A 19,726-nucleotide genomic window follows, 5' to 3' on the forward strand; every position below is an offset into this window, starting at 1 on the left:
GTGGTGTCTTGTTGGTATTACTTACGAGGTTCATACCTGTCTTCGGACAGTTAACTAAACAACAACAATAGCTACTGCAACCTGTATGTACAGGGACATCATTTTATTTTTACTAACATTTTTAATATTAACCTGGCTATACCTTTGGATCAACGCCGTTTGCTACCCCCTTCCACGACTGGAGTTCGATGATACTGGCGTAATATACAAACAAATCACTTTACTAGGTATAGGAGGGAAGAAAAGTAGTTCATCCATTTACGTAAACTAGGAAATATCGCGATTTTGAGTTTGATCATTTTTATTAGATTTTTGTTTAATCAAAATACAGTACAGTATTAACAATGAGTGTTTTTACTCACGAACTGAGCTATCCATTCGGACGTATTCATTATACAGTGTATATTATACTGTTTACAGCACATTAGCGTACAATGTAGAGAATGAAGTTAAATTGAAAAATAATCATAATATGGATATTTAAACACATTTTTAAAATGTGTGGCCATTCATTTCGATACAGGCTTCAGTTCTTTTGTGCATATTATCGCACTATAGACTATTGTACCTAATCCCAATTACCAGTTTCGTCCTTCGTACTAGTAACTCATGTTGAAATAATTCTGTACCTACTATATAAAAGATTGCCTTACGTACTGCAAATTCAATCTTCACTTCTACCCGATCCGAAAAGATAAAATTACTCAGACATAGGCTACTATCTACTGTCCGTGCAAGTGGTTATGTCGTAGGGTTGTAGAAAGGGAGGGAATCACTTGACAGTTAATTACTTAACGAGGCCCTTTCATTTAAGTTATTTTAAACCGTTGTATAATATTACGTAGACGTCCAATTCCTAACAGAAAATAATGTTCTCAGAAAAGAGCTAAGACAGCCCAGCCACTAGCTGGCGAATAAAAGCTGGTGGGGGAAACTGGGATACGTTGTAGGCAAATGGACGACAGTATCTGTGCCAAAATAATTCAATATTGAAAGCTCTTTCGTCACTGGAAAACGCGAACATATTTTGGAACGTACTGTTTACTATGACCGTAAGGCTACTATGTCTGTATATGCGGTCTTGGATCTGTGTGGAGGACGGTTGAACTTCATTAGTTGAAGGGGTGGGAGTGAAGTACATTCAAAAACTCAGGTGCAATAAAAATTGAAGTAAAAATAAAATAAAGTCCCTGTATAAATTTACCGAACACCTTTATATATTTCTCGTTCCATACGAAGATAAATGCAGATAAGGAATAAGTTTACACATAGTCCATCTGCATGAAGCGATTGTTAATAGAGAATCATAATTAACATTAAATTAATAACATAACATTGGTATCGAGGAAGAACAAAAGAGAACTACCAGGAAGAACACAATAGAACTACCATAAAGAATATACGAGAACTACCAGGAAGGACACAAAAGAACTACAAGGAAGAATCTAAGATAACTACCAGGAAGAACACAAGATAACTACTCTGCAAGAGAAATATTAGGAAAAACACAAGAGAATAGGGCAGGACAGATGAGAAGTTAGCAGAACAGAACAAGGTAGAAGAGAAGAGAACAGGGGAGAGCAGAGGAGAACAAAACTGAATAATAGAGAAAGGAGCAGAGAAGACCAGAACAGAATATAGCACATTACAAAGTAACATAGCATAAGAGAATAGAGAATAGCAAAGTAAAAGCAGAAGATAATGAGATACAATTTAGAGGAGTTTAGAATATGGAAAAAAAAACATAAATTACAGTGTTTAATGATACTTTAATGTATTATTAGACCATTAGGCCTACTCTTTTCGTATCTATTGGATCATACACTGAAAAATGGACCTTGCTAACGGATTCAACAGATACGATCCTACTTCGGTAATGGAGGCGATACGTATTTTGGAAATATTGTATATTTCTGTGCCTAGAATGGGTAAACAAAGGAACAAGAATGAAAATAAAGCGTAAATACTAACATGAATTGTCCCTCAAAAAATACAAAAAAACAAATGCAAGTAAAACTCCGAAATAGTAATTTATGTATGAAGGGCGAAATGAAGATGTTTATAGCGAGGGCTACAGGGTTGCTGCGGAGGGCCTCTTCCAGGAGGATGCAAGTTGTCCGAGGTTTAAACTTGAAATTTCGGCAAGGTTCATACATTACTTTGTGGTGCACTAGTCCGTAATAGAAGAAATTAAAACTTTTTGACGAGAGTTTTAAGTTAGAAATTCGCTTTGTGTTTCTATGTCTTGTTTAGCGTGTTTTGTTCTGGTACCAAGGGGCTATGTATATTGGAAAAAAATAACACGTATAATAAAAATTATTCGTTGAGGATTGTTCTGTTACGTTGGAAATGATGAACAAGCTGAAGATAAGTTGTTGTCAATTAAAGAAATATAAGTAAGCAAACGACATATTTTTAGTAGGTTATTTTACGACGCTTTATCAACATCTTAGGTTATTTAGCGTCTGAATGGGATGAAGGTGATAATGCCGGTGAAATGAGTCCCGGGTCCAGCACCGAAAGTTACCCAACATTTGCTCATATTGGGTTGAGGGAACACCCCGGAAAAAACCCTCAACCTGGTAACTTGCCCCGACCGAGAATCAAACCCGGGCCACCTGGTTTCGCGGCCAGATGCGCTAACCGTTACTCCACAGGTGTGGGCTAAACGACATATTTTTTGGCCCTAGCCTATGAAAATTTTCTTAGGCCAGCAAATGTTTAATAGGTTTTATTACAAATATCGTATCCATGGAGAAACTGAACAATTATGGAATAGTGCGCTACAAAATATGATTTAATCGTTAAAATAAATAACAATAATTATGGAATAATGGAATAGTGCGCTACAAAATATGATTTAATCGTTAAAATAAATAACAATAATTATGGAATAATGGAATAGTGCGCTACAAAATATGATTTAATCGTTAAAATAAATAACAATAATTATGGAATAATGGAATAGTGCGCTACAAAATATGATTTAATCGTTAAAATTAAAAACAATAAAAAAGTAAATCTGAAAAAGATAATTGCTACTAATATTATTAATGATACATTAAACAAATTTTCATCGCGGTTTTCAATAGTTGTTTGATTTTAAGAACTTATTCTAATATTTGTCCTTTTTTATCTCAATGTCATAGCACAGTCTACTATATACAGTCACGAAGCTCGAGTTTTGAGGGTGCTAAGAACAATAGACTGTGCCGGTATTATTTCGCATTGTCTGTAATGAGGCGATGGTAGCGATCCTAGTGGTGAGCAACTATCTCTGTATGTATATTTACTACGTATTGAGATTCGTGACTGTATATGCTAGACTGTGGTCATAGTCTCTAAGAGACCAAACTGCCGTCCTCTAGATAAAGAGTAATAAATTATTGGGCTAAGATCACATAGAATGACAAAAATAACTAACTTTTATTATTTCATACCGAAAAATATGCACTGAATTTATGTTTCAATTTTACCTTCACCTATGTACACATGGCTTACGTATAACTTATTTCAAATGTAACAAAAGTTTCAGCTCGCTTTGCATTAATTCTATTTACGAGTATATTTCAGAGCCTGAGATAAATTAAGTCTCCAGTCTATTGTTCTCAAACGTTAGTCACGAGCGGAATTTTACATTTTATGAATTCAGTTCACAATCACGAACACTTAATAATGAATTTCTGTGAACTCGTATAAGTTGTATCAAAGTCGGAAGTTAGCAATGTTTCTGAACTCTGTATAGGCCTACTTTAATGTTTCACGTAGGTAATATGTTAAACACCATAGCTAAAATCCCTTTTCGTGAGCTCAATTTTCGAAGTACTTACACATAAAACGCTCGATTTTTTCATCTCTCCCAGCGATGTGTGTTCGCTTCGTTGTGCAGTATTCAGTACGACAAGGGTAACATTAAAGCAAGGCAGTCCATGATACAATATAAATTACATAGCCCACTAGGCACTTCTAGTTTACATTAATGGACCATGCTGCTTTCACATTCAGTAGGTTGAGAATTTGAGAATGACGTAATATCGATTGAGAGTTCAGGTAGCTTAAAGACTTCAAAGGCTCAGCCTCCAATGTTTTATTCCATCTCTCCTGGATTTTTATTAATTTAATCAGGTAACTTACAAGAAAATTCTTAATAAGTTCTTAATAATGACAAATAAGACAAACCCATCTGAAGCACAGCATACTAAAACAAGTTTTCTCAAGAACAGCGAAATAAAACAAAATCTTATGAAATGCAATACAATTAAGACAAGGTGTTCTAAAAAACAGCATAACAAATTAAATCCTGCCGAAGTTCTGTAAGATGAAAACAGATCTTCTAAGGAAAATAACAAAGATGTAATACAAAGTCATCTGAAACACGGCAGACTGAAACACACCTTGAGAACAGCGAAATAAAGCAAAATATTATAAAATGCAACACCATTTTAAAAAGTTATTCTAAAGAACAGCGTAATATAGCAAATCCTCCAGATGTGCAATAAGATGAAAGCAGATCTTCTAAAGAATAAATAAACAAAATAAGACAAGCAAGAACAACGAAATAAGACAGTCTTTTTAAGAAAACAACAAAGGCAAATAGTTCTGAAGCACAATTAAATTAAGAACTTGTTACGTACAACTGAATAAGACCAAGAAACTGAAATAATACAAAAACTACAAGGACATCATTTTATTTTTACTTAAATTTTTCTTGTACCTCAGTTTTTGAAAGTACTTCACTCCCACCCCTTCTACTAATGAAGTTCAACCGTCATCCACACAGATCCAAGACCGCATATACGGTCATAATAGCCTTACGGTCATAGTAAACAGTACGTTCCAAAAATATGTTCGCGTTTTCCAGTGACGAAAGAGCTTTCAATATTCAATCATTTTCGCACAGATACTGTCGTCCATTTGCCTACGTCACAACCCGGTTTCACCCACCTCCTTCTATTCGCCTCTCTTTAAAGCCTAGTGGCTGGTTTGTCTTAGCTCTTTTCTGAGAACATTAATTTCTGTTAGGAATTGGATATCTATGTAATATTATACCCATACAATTGTTTAAAATAACTTAAATAAAAGGGCCTCGTTAGTAATTAACTGTCACGTGATTTCCTCCCTTTCTACGACTCTGCGACATAACCACTTGGACGGACAGTAGATAGCATGTCTGAGTAATTTTATCTTTTCGGATCGGGTAGAAGTAATGATTGAATTTACAGTACGTAAGGTACTCTTTTATAGAGTAGGTACAGAATTATTTCAACATGAGTTACTGATACGAAGTACGAACCTGGTCATTTGAATTAAACACAATAGTCTATAGTGAGATAATATTCACATTAGAGCTGAAGCCTGTATCTAAATGAACGGCCACCATTTTCAAAAATGTGTTTAAATATCCATATTATCATTATTTTTCAATTTAACTTCATTCTTTATAGTGTACGCTAATGTGCTGTAGATAGTATAATATACACTGCATAAAGAATACGTCCGCATGGACAGCTCAGTTCGTGAGTAAAAACACTCATTGTTAATACTGTACTGTATTTTGATTAAACAAAAACCTAATGATAATTATCAAACTCAAAATTGCTATATATCCTAGTTTACGTAAATGGATGAACTACCTTTCTTTCCTCCTATACCTAGTAACGTGATTTGTTTGTATATTACGTCAGTATCATCGAACTCCAGTAGTGGAAGGGGGTAGCAAACGGTGTTTCCGGTTCTGAATCGTTAATCCTAAACTTTAGCCAGGTTAATATTAGAAATGTTAGTAAAAATAAATTGATGTCCCTGTACTATGATAACGAGAAGTAAAAATTAAAATACTACACGTACTTCAATGGAATCCAAGAACTTCATAAGTGCAATTCAATTAAATTAGCGTTCTAAGGAGCAACGAAATAAGATAACTTTCAACTACCGGAAGAATATTTCAGCCGTGGTTAAATAACGAAAGCCTTAAAATAACGTAATAAAACAAGAACCTCATATTACACTGAACTAAAACAAGGATTTTGAAAGAAAACGAAACGAGACGTCTACAATATAATGAATCTCAAGAAGATGGTGTAAAATATAACGAAATACCAGAAGCTCTCATAAGAAGAACGAAATGAGGCAAGTAGTTCTAAACTACCACGAAATAGGTCGAGATTTTCGAAGTAACATATAAAAAGGCTAGAGTTTCTAAACAACTGTGAAATAGTGTAGAAAAATATATTGCACAAGGCAACGAAATAAAATTATACTTTCTAGAGAAGAACGGAATAAGATAATTCCTAAAGAAACAAGAAAAAACAATCTTAACCAGTTTCCTAAGTAGGCTATATAAAATACGAGGCTTTCTAAATTGCAATGAAATAGAAGGAATTAAATCAATGGCTTTCCCAAAACATGCAATGAAATGTTTAACATAAAGCAAAGTTTATCTCGAAAAGGAAGTAAAAAGGAGCAAAATTGTATTAAACTCTTTTGTTTGAAATATCTCAAATAATAATTCCCTGAAATTAATGACATTACTTACGGTTCACCCTATATACACATATAACGTACATATAATCGAATTAGACCGTTATTTTTACGATAACAGTACAATCTACCAGTACAAAGAACACACAGAATTCAATAACACCTCTGGAATTATAAGGGTGAGTACTAATTTCTGAAGTAGACACAGATGTGGCTACCGAGTCTTGCTAAAACAACAGTAGTTTTGCTAAAGTCAGAGTTTCCGGAAGTTTGTCTCTGTTTCTCTCCCAATTGCATGCGAAACAGAAGCATATCCAATTGATACAAGTCGTTGCTAACAAGGAAATAAATTATACATAACCGAATATTTTACTAAGATTTATTTTCTTAATAATATAATCCCATTACTTATTCTAGACTTCACCAATTTCTTAGGAAATTTCGACCACTTTCTCAAATGTTAATTCATGGTTTCTTAAAGCCTAAGGGCCGTATTCATAGACATTTTTAGAGCGAGTTTCCGATGGATGATCAGCGTTTTTGGTATTCATAAACCAGTGTTACCGATAGGATGAGATTTGAATTTTGTACAAGTAACCAGTGGATAGCCGGGGCTAGCTTAGTACGCTCGTAGCGCGTGCTGCGAAATGTCTATGAATAGCGCCCTAAGACACGAGTTCAAATTCCAAGATAGATTTTGGACACCATTTTTATTTGCAGTACTTCCACTTTCCTTGCACCGTATCACAAATTTTTCATTGTTGTCATGTTGCCACCTTAATAATATAAAAAACTAATCAAATGCGAAATCAAACGTAATATCTTGAGAAATGGAAAAGACAGCTTAACATCTGTGGAATGGTTTCAACGTAACATTCATTAAAGGAAATATAAAAAAATCTTATGTGGTGAATATAAAATTATTTTCCAAAATAACACAAGTCAATTTTTCTTAAAATGTAAAATGATCAACATGTTAATTTTTGTATTTGAAAATATCTCTTAATGACTAGGAATTGTTTCCTGTCAGAGAATTGGAGATTTATTTTCCTGACAATATGAAGAATGTATGTCATTTGTCTAGTATTTGTTTTGTCTCAAGCGGTAATTTCTTACCATATTGATCACGTGAAAAAGAAGTACTCTAATTGTGAATTTATAAGGTTGGTTTAAAATCTTTATTGAAGTCAGAATATAATTTGAGGATCAGAACATTAAAAGTAGCACTATATTAAAAGATGTCCTCTAACATAAAAATAAAATTTAAGACAATGCATGGTACGGTAGAAAGAAGTGTATAACTACACAGATAAATTAATTTATAAAATGAATTATACTCTTTCTAAAGGACTATTTCACGCCATAATACTCCATTTCAATCATAATTGTAAGTTTCATTTGTGGGCCTAATGCTCTTTTCTATAATAATAATAATAATAATAATAATAATAATAATAATAATAATAATAATAATGCATGAATAACGTAGGATTTTTAAGCGTAATAATATAGGCCTAGGCCTACCAATACATACATTAATTCTTACAACGCTTTAGCCACTTCTTTAGAAATAACGAATGCATGTTTGTTAGCTCCGCGATCGCATTACTGATTCATAGAAAAATAACACAAACTTTTAACAAATCGATTCCGAATTTCAGTAATTAGCAGTAATTTTACAGCGCCAATTGTTTGTACATCTATTTCTCAACACACTTCATAATATTTATTTAGTTTAGTTTTGTCTTTCCACTTTAAAAGGTATACGTAATTTCTCTTTCTGACCCATAGTAGAATGTAAGAAAATGTGACGAATATATTCTGCTAAGAGAAGTAAATAGAATCTTGGGAAATGTCATCTACAAAGAGTTCTTAACGGTTTCCTGATTTGTAAAATAATTAAATTATTCTAATTCTTAACAAGGTCAAAATAAATATGATCGAAACCAGGGAAAAGGTTGCTAATATTATATTAACGCATGACATGTCACCCAATTTCAGGAAAGTGGAATTGAAGGGTTCAGAGCCATAGTGGGCCAAACGCCATGTATTAAAAACGGAGAAAGCAAGGATTAAAGTTAAGTGAATAACAATTTAACGAACATTGACTTATCATTTAGTTTGAATGTATTTACTTTATATTACTTGCAATATGTTTCCATTGAATTATGGCCATAACTTTATTTTAACCCTTGTTTTATACGGCTTTAGTAAATGGCACTTGGCCCACTATAGTTCTGAACCCTTCAATTTATAATATGGAGTACCGGTATGTATTATTCTTAAATACCCGGACATCATTTTATTGTTACTAACATTTCTAATATTAACCTGGCTATACCTGTGGATTAACTGTTGAGAACCGGAAACACCGTTTACTACCCCCTTCCAAGATTCGAGTTTGACAATACTGGCGTAAAATACAAACAAATCACTTTACTAGGTATAAGAGGGAAGAAAAGTAGCTCATCCATTTTCGTAAACTAAGAAATATCGCGATTTTGAGTTTGATAATTTTCATTAGGTTTTTGTTTAATCAAAATACAGTACACTATTAACATGTTTTTACTCACGAACTTAGCTATCCATGCTGACGTATTCATTACGGAGTGTGTAGTATATTGTCTACAGAACATTGGCGTACAATATAGAGGATGAAGTTAAATTGAAAAATAATCATAATACGGATATTTAAATACATTTTTGAAAATGGTGATCGTTCATTTCGATACAGGCTTCAGTTCTTTCGTGCATATTATCGCATTATATACTATTGTACCTAATTTCAATTGCCAGTTTCGTCCTTCGTACTAGGAACTCATCTTGGAATAATTCTTTACCTACTCTATAAAAGAGTACCTTACGTACTGTAAATTCAATCTCCACTTCTGCCCAACCCGCACAGAAAAAATTACTCAGACATGTTATCTACTGTCCGTCCAAGTGGCTATGTCGCAGGATCGTAGAAAGGTGGAAATCACGTGACAGTTAATTACTTAACGAGGCCCTTTTATTTAAGTTATTTTAATAGTTGTACAATATTACGTAGACGTCCAATTCTTAACAGAAATTAATTTTTTCAGAAAAGAGCTAAGACAACCTAGCCACTAGTCTTTATAGAGGGACGAGCAGAAGCGAGTGGGGGAAATCGGGATGCGACGTAGGCAAACGGACGACAGTACCTGTGCGAATATATGATTCAATATTGAAAGCTCTTTCGTCACTGGAAAATGCGAACATTTTTCTGTAACGTACTATACTCATTAACTCAGTACTGCTTACTATATGTGGCCTTGGTTCTGTGGAGGAGGACAGTTGGAACTTCATTAGTAGAGGGGGTGGGAGTGAAGTACATTCAAAGACTCAGGTACAATAAAAATTGAAGTAAAAATAAAATGATGTCATTGTACAAGTACAGCATAAAGAATTTGCAGATCAGAATACGTTAGATGGTTTCAGAGCTGCGATTTATACCACTCTGTATCTACGTATTATGTTACAGAAAAAGATGCTTTGTTATTACGTCATGAAATCCACGGTCATAGGGTAAATTTCGCCTTGGGTATGTATACTGTATGTTTTACTAGTTTCACTTACGATATGCAGATTCGAAGTTACAGGATTCTCAGCGTTTGTGTAATTTGTAAGGTCGCAATGCTCAAAAGCACAAAGCACAATATGATGGATATTGGCAAAAAAGAAATATAAATATTATTCCTTGAGTAATACCTTCTTCCTACACGTGATTAAATCTATTCCTTACCCTAAGGAATTGTCTAAGGAAACAAGAACAATACAATTTTTGTAATTTGGGATAATACGTTGGTAAAGTAAACACACAACTTTCTGTCGTTATTCTCAAAAGATTAAAATCTGAGCAGAATTATTACGTAGCAAAGTCCAATTGGAAGATTTCCACGAGGTGAAAGCGACGGCATTTGGGTCGCTGGATTTCATTACAAGGCGCGACCGTATTCCACACACGAGTTTGTGACATATTTGTGGCACATTAAGACAAAAACCCAAACCCAATTTAGATTAAGGGAAAGGATAAGCTCTACTTTAGCCGGTTCATTCAGTATTTACGTCGCATTTCTCTGTTTGTAAAACTAAACAAAAGCAAGACAAAGCTTTTACCAAGGTTAGAACAGGAGGGTATATTTCCTACGGAGATAAAAAGTTTTCTTACTCAATTCTTAATTATATAGGTTCTTAATTATAATTAGAAAAACATCCTGGAAAGCGAAAACGAATCATATTATTCTCTAGCAGAATGTTTATTTTGCGCTTCAGTTCTATGACTTCAAGGTATGTTCTTACAGTAAAGTTGGATTCTTCAAGGTAGACTAATTACAAAGCGTTTTTACTCGAGCGTGTAATTGACTTCTTAGCCGTACTTTAAATAATTCCAACTACACTAAAAATATGAAAGAAATCTTATCTTTCATATTTACTAATGTTTGAATAAAATTTATGTGAATAAATACATTTCCTGGAAAAGTATCAATTTTATTAAGAGATTGTTTATTTTTTAATATAGCTCTCATTTCTTTTAGGAGCTCGTGTTGAGCTCAATTTTAACCCTGTATGTGAATTTATTTTAGGCCTAGACAGCACACAGTAGAACACGTAAGATACGAGGATAGTACGATTACAGGCCTAGTAAAACGTAAGCGACACATTTCCTACGTATAGGCTCATAACATATTTGAGCCTTCATTTATACGCCAAACCTGAACTACGCGAAGTTTGGAAAATCTACATTATATAAAACGTAAATCAGGAGAATCTGTTCCGTACAGATCAATGGAATTAGAAGTTAGCCATTATTACCTTTATGTCCTCAATATTATCATCATTATCACAAGTGCATGCCATAAGTTTGTCTCTTGTTGTTATCACATGTGTTGTACTTAGGACTTAATTATATTGAAATTATGATTATTTATAAAGTTAACAATAATATTACCTAAATAAGTGGTTCGTTGCTCCTTTTATTCGTAATAGATAATTGCGAAACAGTCAATTGTGGTAGAAGAAACGAGATGACTAAGACAAATTTTGTTCAAACAATTTATTCGACAATAATTTCAGGTTGTACTCTTCAAAATTTTAATCCAAAACTTACCATATCGGTCGTAAGATTTATTGAATTAACGTACAGAAGTTTTAGTACCTCATTTTTTTTAGAAAATAAAACTAGCTTATATATTAGCGTAAATTAATCTAATTACCTTAGATAAATTCGTTCGTATACATTTTATCATCTTTAGTTCAATATAAAAATGTACTTTTTGCCTTATGTTACGTAGTTCCATTACAAACGACGACGCAACTCTGGAAACGAAGATTTCAGACGGAATTACAATTCTAATAGAAACAGAACGGACGGCGAAGGCTCATAAAATGTATATTGATATTATTACAGGTGTTATTGTTATATTTGTTACTGCGTACGTTATATATGGCAAAGGGATGTCAACTTTGTATTTGTCGTAAGATATATTAAATTAACGTACAGAAGTTTGAACACTTCAATTTTTTTATTTTTAGAAAATAAAACTATGTATTAACGCAATTTAATCTCATTATCTTAGATAAATTCATTCGTATACATTTTAACATATTTAGTTCAATATGAAATGTATTTCCTGCCTTACGTTACATGGTTCCATTACAAACGACGACGCAACTCTTGAGACGAAGACTTCAGATGGGATGACAGTTCTAATGGGAACAGAACGGACGGCAAACACTCATAAAATGTATATTGATATTATTACAGCTGTTATTGTTATTTGTTACTGCTTATGGTATATATGGGAAAGTGACGGCAATTTTGTATTGGTCTATGATTTTACAAGCATTCAGTTGTAGATATAAATGTACTTTTCGATTCACGAATACTTTTTAAATAGTCCTATTATCTCCTACTCAGTGATTTAGTTGCAAAAATATTTACAGGAACTCACCTTATCAAATTAGCAATTGCCAAATAATCTCGTACGGAATGTCATGTTTCCGAAGTGAATACATTTTTACTTCTTGGAACGGCATTCCGGAGAGTTCCGGGTCAACTAAACCACTGTTCCTACTTATACCAAAAAATTCGTAGATCTCCTGCTATTTTAGCTTTTGGAGTTAAGATGCATTAAGTGATCATTCTCTTCCAATGGCTAGTGATAAATAAATAGTAACCATATAATAGATCTACTTGGCAATGAATTAATTGGTCAAATCCAATATTCTCTATTTATATATGCATGAATACCAGTAATATCTTTGTGTCTTGAAGTATTTAACATTCTTCTGCGAAAGATATATGCATACGACTTTCACTGAAGATCATCTCAGAATCACTTTCATTACATACAGCAACAAACGCATATAAAAATAAATTCGTTGACATAATATCTATACTACAACTGTGATCAATCCTAAGAAACTACATTACATATTTCGTAATTTTTGTGTAATCTGAAGGCAAAGTACTAAAAATGAACACTCTGAAGCCTGTATTAGTGCTCCCAAAGCTGTAGATTATATGAAAAGTTAGACATTTTCAGTAACCTCATACGCGTAGCCAATTTAAAGTTCGAACATTACAAGCTTTTCCAAAAGTGAAACTTTGATATTGTTCTAACCACCTTCATTCCGGTCTTCCTGTAGGTTTTCTTCCGTTTATATAATCGTAAACTTTATTTTGTTGTCCTGCATCATTAATGTTCAACACACATTTGTTGAATTGTAATTATATATTATGAATATATCCATATCCATATATTTCTATGGTTTGTTACTGAAAAGTTTATTATTACCTACATCCAGGAAAAGTCCGCTATTCATCATTTTTAACGTTGGCTGGTTATTATTTAGTTCAAATATAACTTTTAGAATAAATTTCATGATATGAAACTGCGGTACTCCGTAATAAATTGAAGAATAATATGACGTTTCGTGAGCACATGAGTATTAATTCCTAAACGGGCTATAGTAAAAGGCATAACACTTATTTTGCATTGGTTTATACACATAATTTTAAATCTAAGTTTCCTATTCCACGTCTTTGCTGAACAGTTCGGTTTTAGGTTATTAATAAATCAATTCTGATATTTACAGTGAATATTAAATGCAATTCTGTTATTCAGATTAAGTGAGGTATAATACTATACCAGGCAGTGTATTTGAACTGGTACATTCCTTTTAAGAATACTTAAAGGGACTTGTTCATTTTATGAGGTACGATATGTCATGTCCAAATGCGGATACAAAGCATGTTGCGCGAGAGAGTAAAATTGAGCGGAACGAAACTTCACAATAATATATGTCACTTAAATATCTAAAACAGTTTGGAGTACTCTCAGCATCACTGGAATAAATAAACAATAAAGTGAAGCGCGTACAGTCCATGGCAGACAAAAAAATTTGTTAACACTTTAAGTAGATGGTTTCGTCATCCGTTTGTGTACTCACAGTCAGCAAAGTCCGCGATGTCTTGACTGCTTCTAGTACCCACAAAACAGGCAATGACACTTTACAGAAGAGCTCTTAACGTATTTATCCACAATGGGAACTCATAAAACAAAAAGATACACACACGTGTTGAACGTAACCGATTGTAGAGTTTTCGTTCGCGATCTCCGTACTGTTACCTAGCAACGTGACACGGGATGCGTTGGTTGCTGAGGAACAACTGCTACCAAACTCAGCAGCCAGACCAGGAGCAGTACAGCCCGACGGACTCTGATCTCGCCGGCGCAACCGCGTGTGTACCCTCCCGCTCCGATACCCTCCCCCTCTCCACCCGCACCCCAATGGGAAGGTGGGAGTCAACCAAGACGAGGACCTACTGACAACTGAATCACACGGCAAAGACCCGCAATTCGACCCCACATGGAATTCTTAAAAGCCAACACGCACGCCTAGTCTGCAAGTTTCTTTTACGTCTGCGAAACTGTGGTTAAGGAAAGCAGTAGGTTAACCACTAATAACAGCTGATATATTTTTCTACTAGGTTATGTAACGACACGACATAGCGTCGACAGAATTAATTATAACGAGATCATATTATTTTGGCAAAATGAGTCTCATGATTCTTAAAGGGATTCGCATTAAAGTTGGGGACAACTTTTAAGAGCCCGAGTTCTAAACCTGGTTACCTGGTTGAAGTTTTTTCCGGTAGTTTTCCTCAACCCTTAAGAGCAAATGCTGGGTAACGTTCGGCGCTGGACCATGGACTCATTTCGCTGACATAATCTTCATTTCATTCAGACGCTAGATAATCATAACAATTGATTAAGCGTCGTAAAATAAATCAATTTAAAAACTTCGAAAGAAACTCAGTGAAGTAATAAACACAAGCAGGAATCGAACCCAAGTTCAAGAGTGGATTAGGAACACAAGCCCGCTTTCAAATCCCAATATCACGTCAGTGGACTCTGTACATGTTGTAACTAATTCTGCTCTAGTCTACCGATCTAATTTTCCCGATTTCATTATCTTTTATCTACATGAATTATCAATTAAGGATGAACGGAGTCCAATTGACTCGTAAATCGTTATACGAAGTCTGAGGTTTGCGAATAAGAATATAAGAATTTGTATGATTTATGAATAGGGTTCTGCGTTTGGTTACCTAAAGCCTCCAAGCGACCACCAACAGTGTAGGTATTTATAGAGTATAACATCGGTGGAACCCGATCCTACTAGACTTTAGGTCTGCTATTCAGTGAACATGCGAAAACAAAACGAAGCTAAGCGCTTGGAAATCAGTACTTTAATAAGAGAATTTGGTAGCCAGCACTTCATTAGGAAAGGAGAACACGTCCAGAAAGAAGGAGAAATTTTTCATTTGAAACACTTGAAATGTTTACAGTCATTCATCGTAATGTGTAGGGACTCGTAAAACACGCAATCATAATTTATTATATTTTAAGTTTGTGCTGACATTTATGTTTTTTTAAGTATTAATTTAAAACTTTCATCAAATTTAAAGTATCTTAATACGTTTTATTTATTGTAAAAATCAGAAATGCGGATATACAAGTGTATGATAAATAAAAAAGTGTGCACATCATTAACACCAAATTTTGAAGCTCAGGATATTTGCAGTTATATACTTAACCCAAAATGTCAGACGATATATGTATTTTTTAAATATCTCTTTCAAGTCCACATCTTATTGTAGTTTAATGAGCTTTCAACCTAGAGAATGTTCTTTCTACTGAAAACTGTTTTTATTGAACTGTCTCGTTGTGTCTTTGTGAAACTTACAGCAGAGTCCGTATAGGCCAGTTTCTATCTGATGCTTTTCCAATTCACTGCGGGCTAAAGCAGAGAGATGCACTATCACCTTTACTTTTTAACTTCGCTCTAGAATATGCCATTAGGAAAGTTCAGGACAATAGACAGGGTTTGGAGTTGAATGGGTTACATCAGCTTCTTGTCTATCCGGATGACGTGAATGTGCTAGGGAAAAATCCATAAACGATTAGGGAAAACGCGGAAATTCTAGTTGAAGCAAGTAAAGAGATAGAGTTGGAAGTAAATCCCGAAAAGACTAAGTATATGATTATGTCTAGTGACCAGAATATTCTACGAAATGGAACCATAAACATTGGAGATTTATCTTTCGAAGAGGTGGAAAAATTCAAATATCTTGGAGCAACAGTAACAAATATAAATGACACTCGGGAGGAAATTAAACTCAGAATAAATATGGGAAATGCGTGTTATTATTCGGTTGAGAAGCTTTTGTCATCTAGTCTTCTGTCAAAAAATCTTAAAGGTAGAATTTATAAAACAGTTATATTACCGGTTGTTCTGATTGGTTGTGAAACTTGGACTCTCACTTTGGGATATGAACAGAGATTAAGGGTGTTTGAGAATGAGGTTCTTAGGAACATATTTGGGACTAAGCGGGATGAAGTTACAGGAGAATGGAGAAAGTTACACAACGCAGAGCTGCACGCATTGTATTCTTCACCTGACATAATTAGGAACATAAAATCCAGGCGTTTGAGATGGGCAGGACATGTAGCACGTATGGGCGAATCCAGAAATGCATATATAGTGTTAGTTGGGAGGCGGAGGGAAAAAGAGTTTTGGGGAGGCCGAGGCGTGGATGGGAAGATAATATCAAAATGGATTTGAAAGAGGTGGGATATGATGGTAGAGACTGGATTAATCTTGGTCAGGATAGGGACCAATGGCGGGCTTATGTGAGGGCGGCAATGAACCTCCGGGTTCCTTAAAAGCCAGTAAGTAAGTAAGTCTCGTTGACCGCTAGGTTAAAAAATTGTTATAAGCAGGCGGCGAATCTTAGGGGACGATGAAACATTTGTTGTTCCTTTACTATAGGTACGAGTTTGTTTACTTGCGCGCTAGTAGAGTTGTGGTCAGCGGTGGAGACGGATAGGTAGAGACCACAGATTTTCGCGTAATAACATCAAGCGTAAAATGAATATAGTAATTTCTGGTAATGTAGAGGAAAATTAATTAACCAATTCAGTTTGGACTTAAAGACTGAACTATCAAAATTATTTAAGCTTGTCAGTAAAGTACTGATTCAGAAAATTGAAAAATACGAGTTACATTTTGTAAATTTAAATGACTTATTCAACCCAGCAAATATTATACAGAAATGTTGAAAATGTCAATGTACTCGCAGAAAAGGTTAAAAACAATGAGATACTTCAAGAATATAAAAAGTATACTCATCGCAGTGTAGAATTTATTATTTTGAAAAAATAGTTCTGAAACAATCATCCAACACTTCCAATTTTAATGATGTGGTTGAGGCATTACCAGCTCTCATGTTGAATTATCCTGAATTTACATCTGCTGTGTTGAAATATGTCTCGGTTCCTTGGGCATCTGTTGGCGCAGGAAGGTTTTACTCAAATTATAATTTAAATGTTAGCGACCGCAGGCGCAAAATGAAAGAAAATAATATTGTGACTTCTGATATGCTGTCATTCTACAAATAGAAACAGTAGATGTTACATAATACAAATAAGTTTTTTTTCTTAGTGTTATAAATTTGTGTTTAATATTGATATGTAGAATAAATTTATGTATGAAACCGTTTTTTATCATTTTGACGCCTAATACATAACATATGGCTATTATTTGACATAAAATTCTCTTTCCAATTTATACAAAATTATTGCGATTATCTTATAGCTAATTAGAAATAAAACGCAAAAATATGATATCTTTATCACGATTTTTTAAATTAATACAAAATTCTATGGTCTCTAGCTCATGATTTAAGTTACTCGTCGTAGTTGATAAACTGTCGTAAAATAACCTATTAAAAAGTTACTCGTCGACTACAATAGAAAGCAAGTAAACAGCGAACAACTAATACACAGTAGTTCAGCGGGGCACGACCTACGACGCCTTCTATTGTACAGAGTAGAACACAGTTAACCTGAAACAATTTGCCTCTTTCCCATCGGTCACTAATAATTTTCGCAGCGTGGTTATAATTTATATTACATTCATATATTTTTAATGCCTAAGTCTACTCTCGAAATCAGCATTAAATATAATAATAATAATAATAATAATAATAATAATAATAATAATAATAATAATAATAATAATAATTTATTTATTTAATTTATGTGATGATGATGATGATGATGATTAGGCTTAATATTCCAGCTACCTAAAGACTGAAGTTAAAGACACGTTGGGTATATAGCACGCAGAACACAGGTAATGTAACGTATAAGGCTATAAAAAAAATCACGTCGTCGTTGCGTGTTCGTGGAATACAGTCCAGTCCTGACATTCTGAAGCTATACTTGTAACACATGCTTGAGCCGTGACGTTCATTTTCGTCGTGATCTTTGCAGTGAATACAGTAATAATTGCATTCGTAAGTTACGGAACTTGAACAAATGCGGATGTCACTAAAAATGATTTTATACTGCAAGAAATGCTTTCAGTATCACATGACGTTATTGATGTATGATGTAGTACAAGATATTCCTATTGTCTGTTGTTTTTTCGTGTTTCATTAGGATAGTGCATGTCGTTCATCACTGAAAGCTCACTAATTTTATAATGTATTTTTCTAGAAATTTCCTAAAATGTAGATTATTTAATTAATTAATTGGAATATTAGCACTGAACAACATGGTAGGCTACACAAATCCATGCTAAACGTCGAGTTAATATCTTCATAATTTTCAGATTTTGATGGTACTGGATCTTTTTTATTACGTTCAACGCAGTTTCTGTGCCTTTTGGTATTGCAGTGCCTTTCAGTGCACTGATTTTCTCACATTTACGTTTATTTTACACAATTTCTATGTAATGTTATCTATAGCCTATTGACAGTGAAAATATTACTTCAAATATCCTCAATTATGCCCTGCAATAATACACGCTTGAGCGTCTTACGTAAGGCATTTTAGCTCTGCAATGAAGCTTCAATCAGCAACAAAGATGTAGTTATACGACTAGTAAGAGTAGTGATCGATAAGACTACTCACTATAAATGCGTCTCGGTTTTGACTTTCTAGAGAAAGAGGGTAGAGGATACGTAACTATTTTGTATACGAACGTACTTATACCTGCGCTGTGACGTCACATATACTTCGAATAAGGCAACTTCATTCCAGTTTATAGGTAGCTGGAATACGAAGCCTGATGATGATGATGATGATGATGATGATGATGATGATGATGATGATGATGATGATGATGATGATGATGATGATGATGATGATGATGATGGCTAGTGTGACCAGACGTCCTCTTTTGTCCGGACATGTCCTCTTTTAGGTATTTTTGCAGTCCGGGCGGATTTTTTAAAAATGAAGAATTGTCCTTTTCGTAATTTGTATGGTTGACATTTTTTAATTATCTGATTTGACTCTTTTTTTTTCAAGTATTTTGTCTGCAGGGGGCAGCAGCATCGACTGAATATATTTACATGATCTATCCATTACATTAAACCAGGGGTTCTTAACCGTTTTTTGGCCAAGATCCAAAGTTAATTGGGCAATAAACTTGCGAGACCCATGGGCTTATTTTGAAATTAAACAGTGCTATTGTAATAAAAACAAGTAAATAAGTGTAGCAATTATATTTTAATATAGAGTTGTAATATTTGATAATAAGCAATAATTATAAAATATAATCAAAATCCCAAGTATTTTAATTAACATTTGTTTAATTTTATATTTTCGGGAAGCTACGGCGACCCATCCCGAAAGCCATGGTGACCATT

At 34.0% G+C, this 19,726-nt stretch overlaps 1 protein-coding gene across 3 annotated transcripts in view; it reads right to left on the reverse strand.

Annotated features, from left to right (window-relative positions):
• Positions 1-14,211, reverse strand: part of LOC138693010 (lachesin-like) — a 1,307,565-nt gene extending 1,293,354 nt beyond the window's left edge. For all 3 annotated transcript variants that reach the window (XM_069816522.1, XM_069816520.1, XM_069816521.1), the window contains exon 1: positions 13,954-14,211. The gene's annotated coding sequence lies outside the window, so the exon portion shown is untranslated. The remainder of the gene's footprint in view (positions 1-13,953) is intronic.
• Between the last annotated feature and the right edge of the window lie 5,515 nt (positions 14,212-19,726).

Source organism: Periplaneta americana, chromosome 17 (assembly GCF_040183065.1).
Source record: "Periplaneta americana isolate PAMFEO1 chromosome 17, P.americana_PAMFEO1_priV1, whole genome shotgun sequence".
In the NCBI taxonomy this organism is placed as follows: domain Eukaryota; kingdom Metazoa; phylum Arthropoda; class Insecta; order Blattodea; family Blattidae; genus Periplaneta; species Periplaneta americana.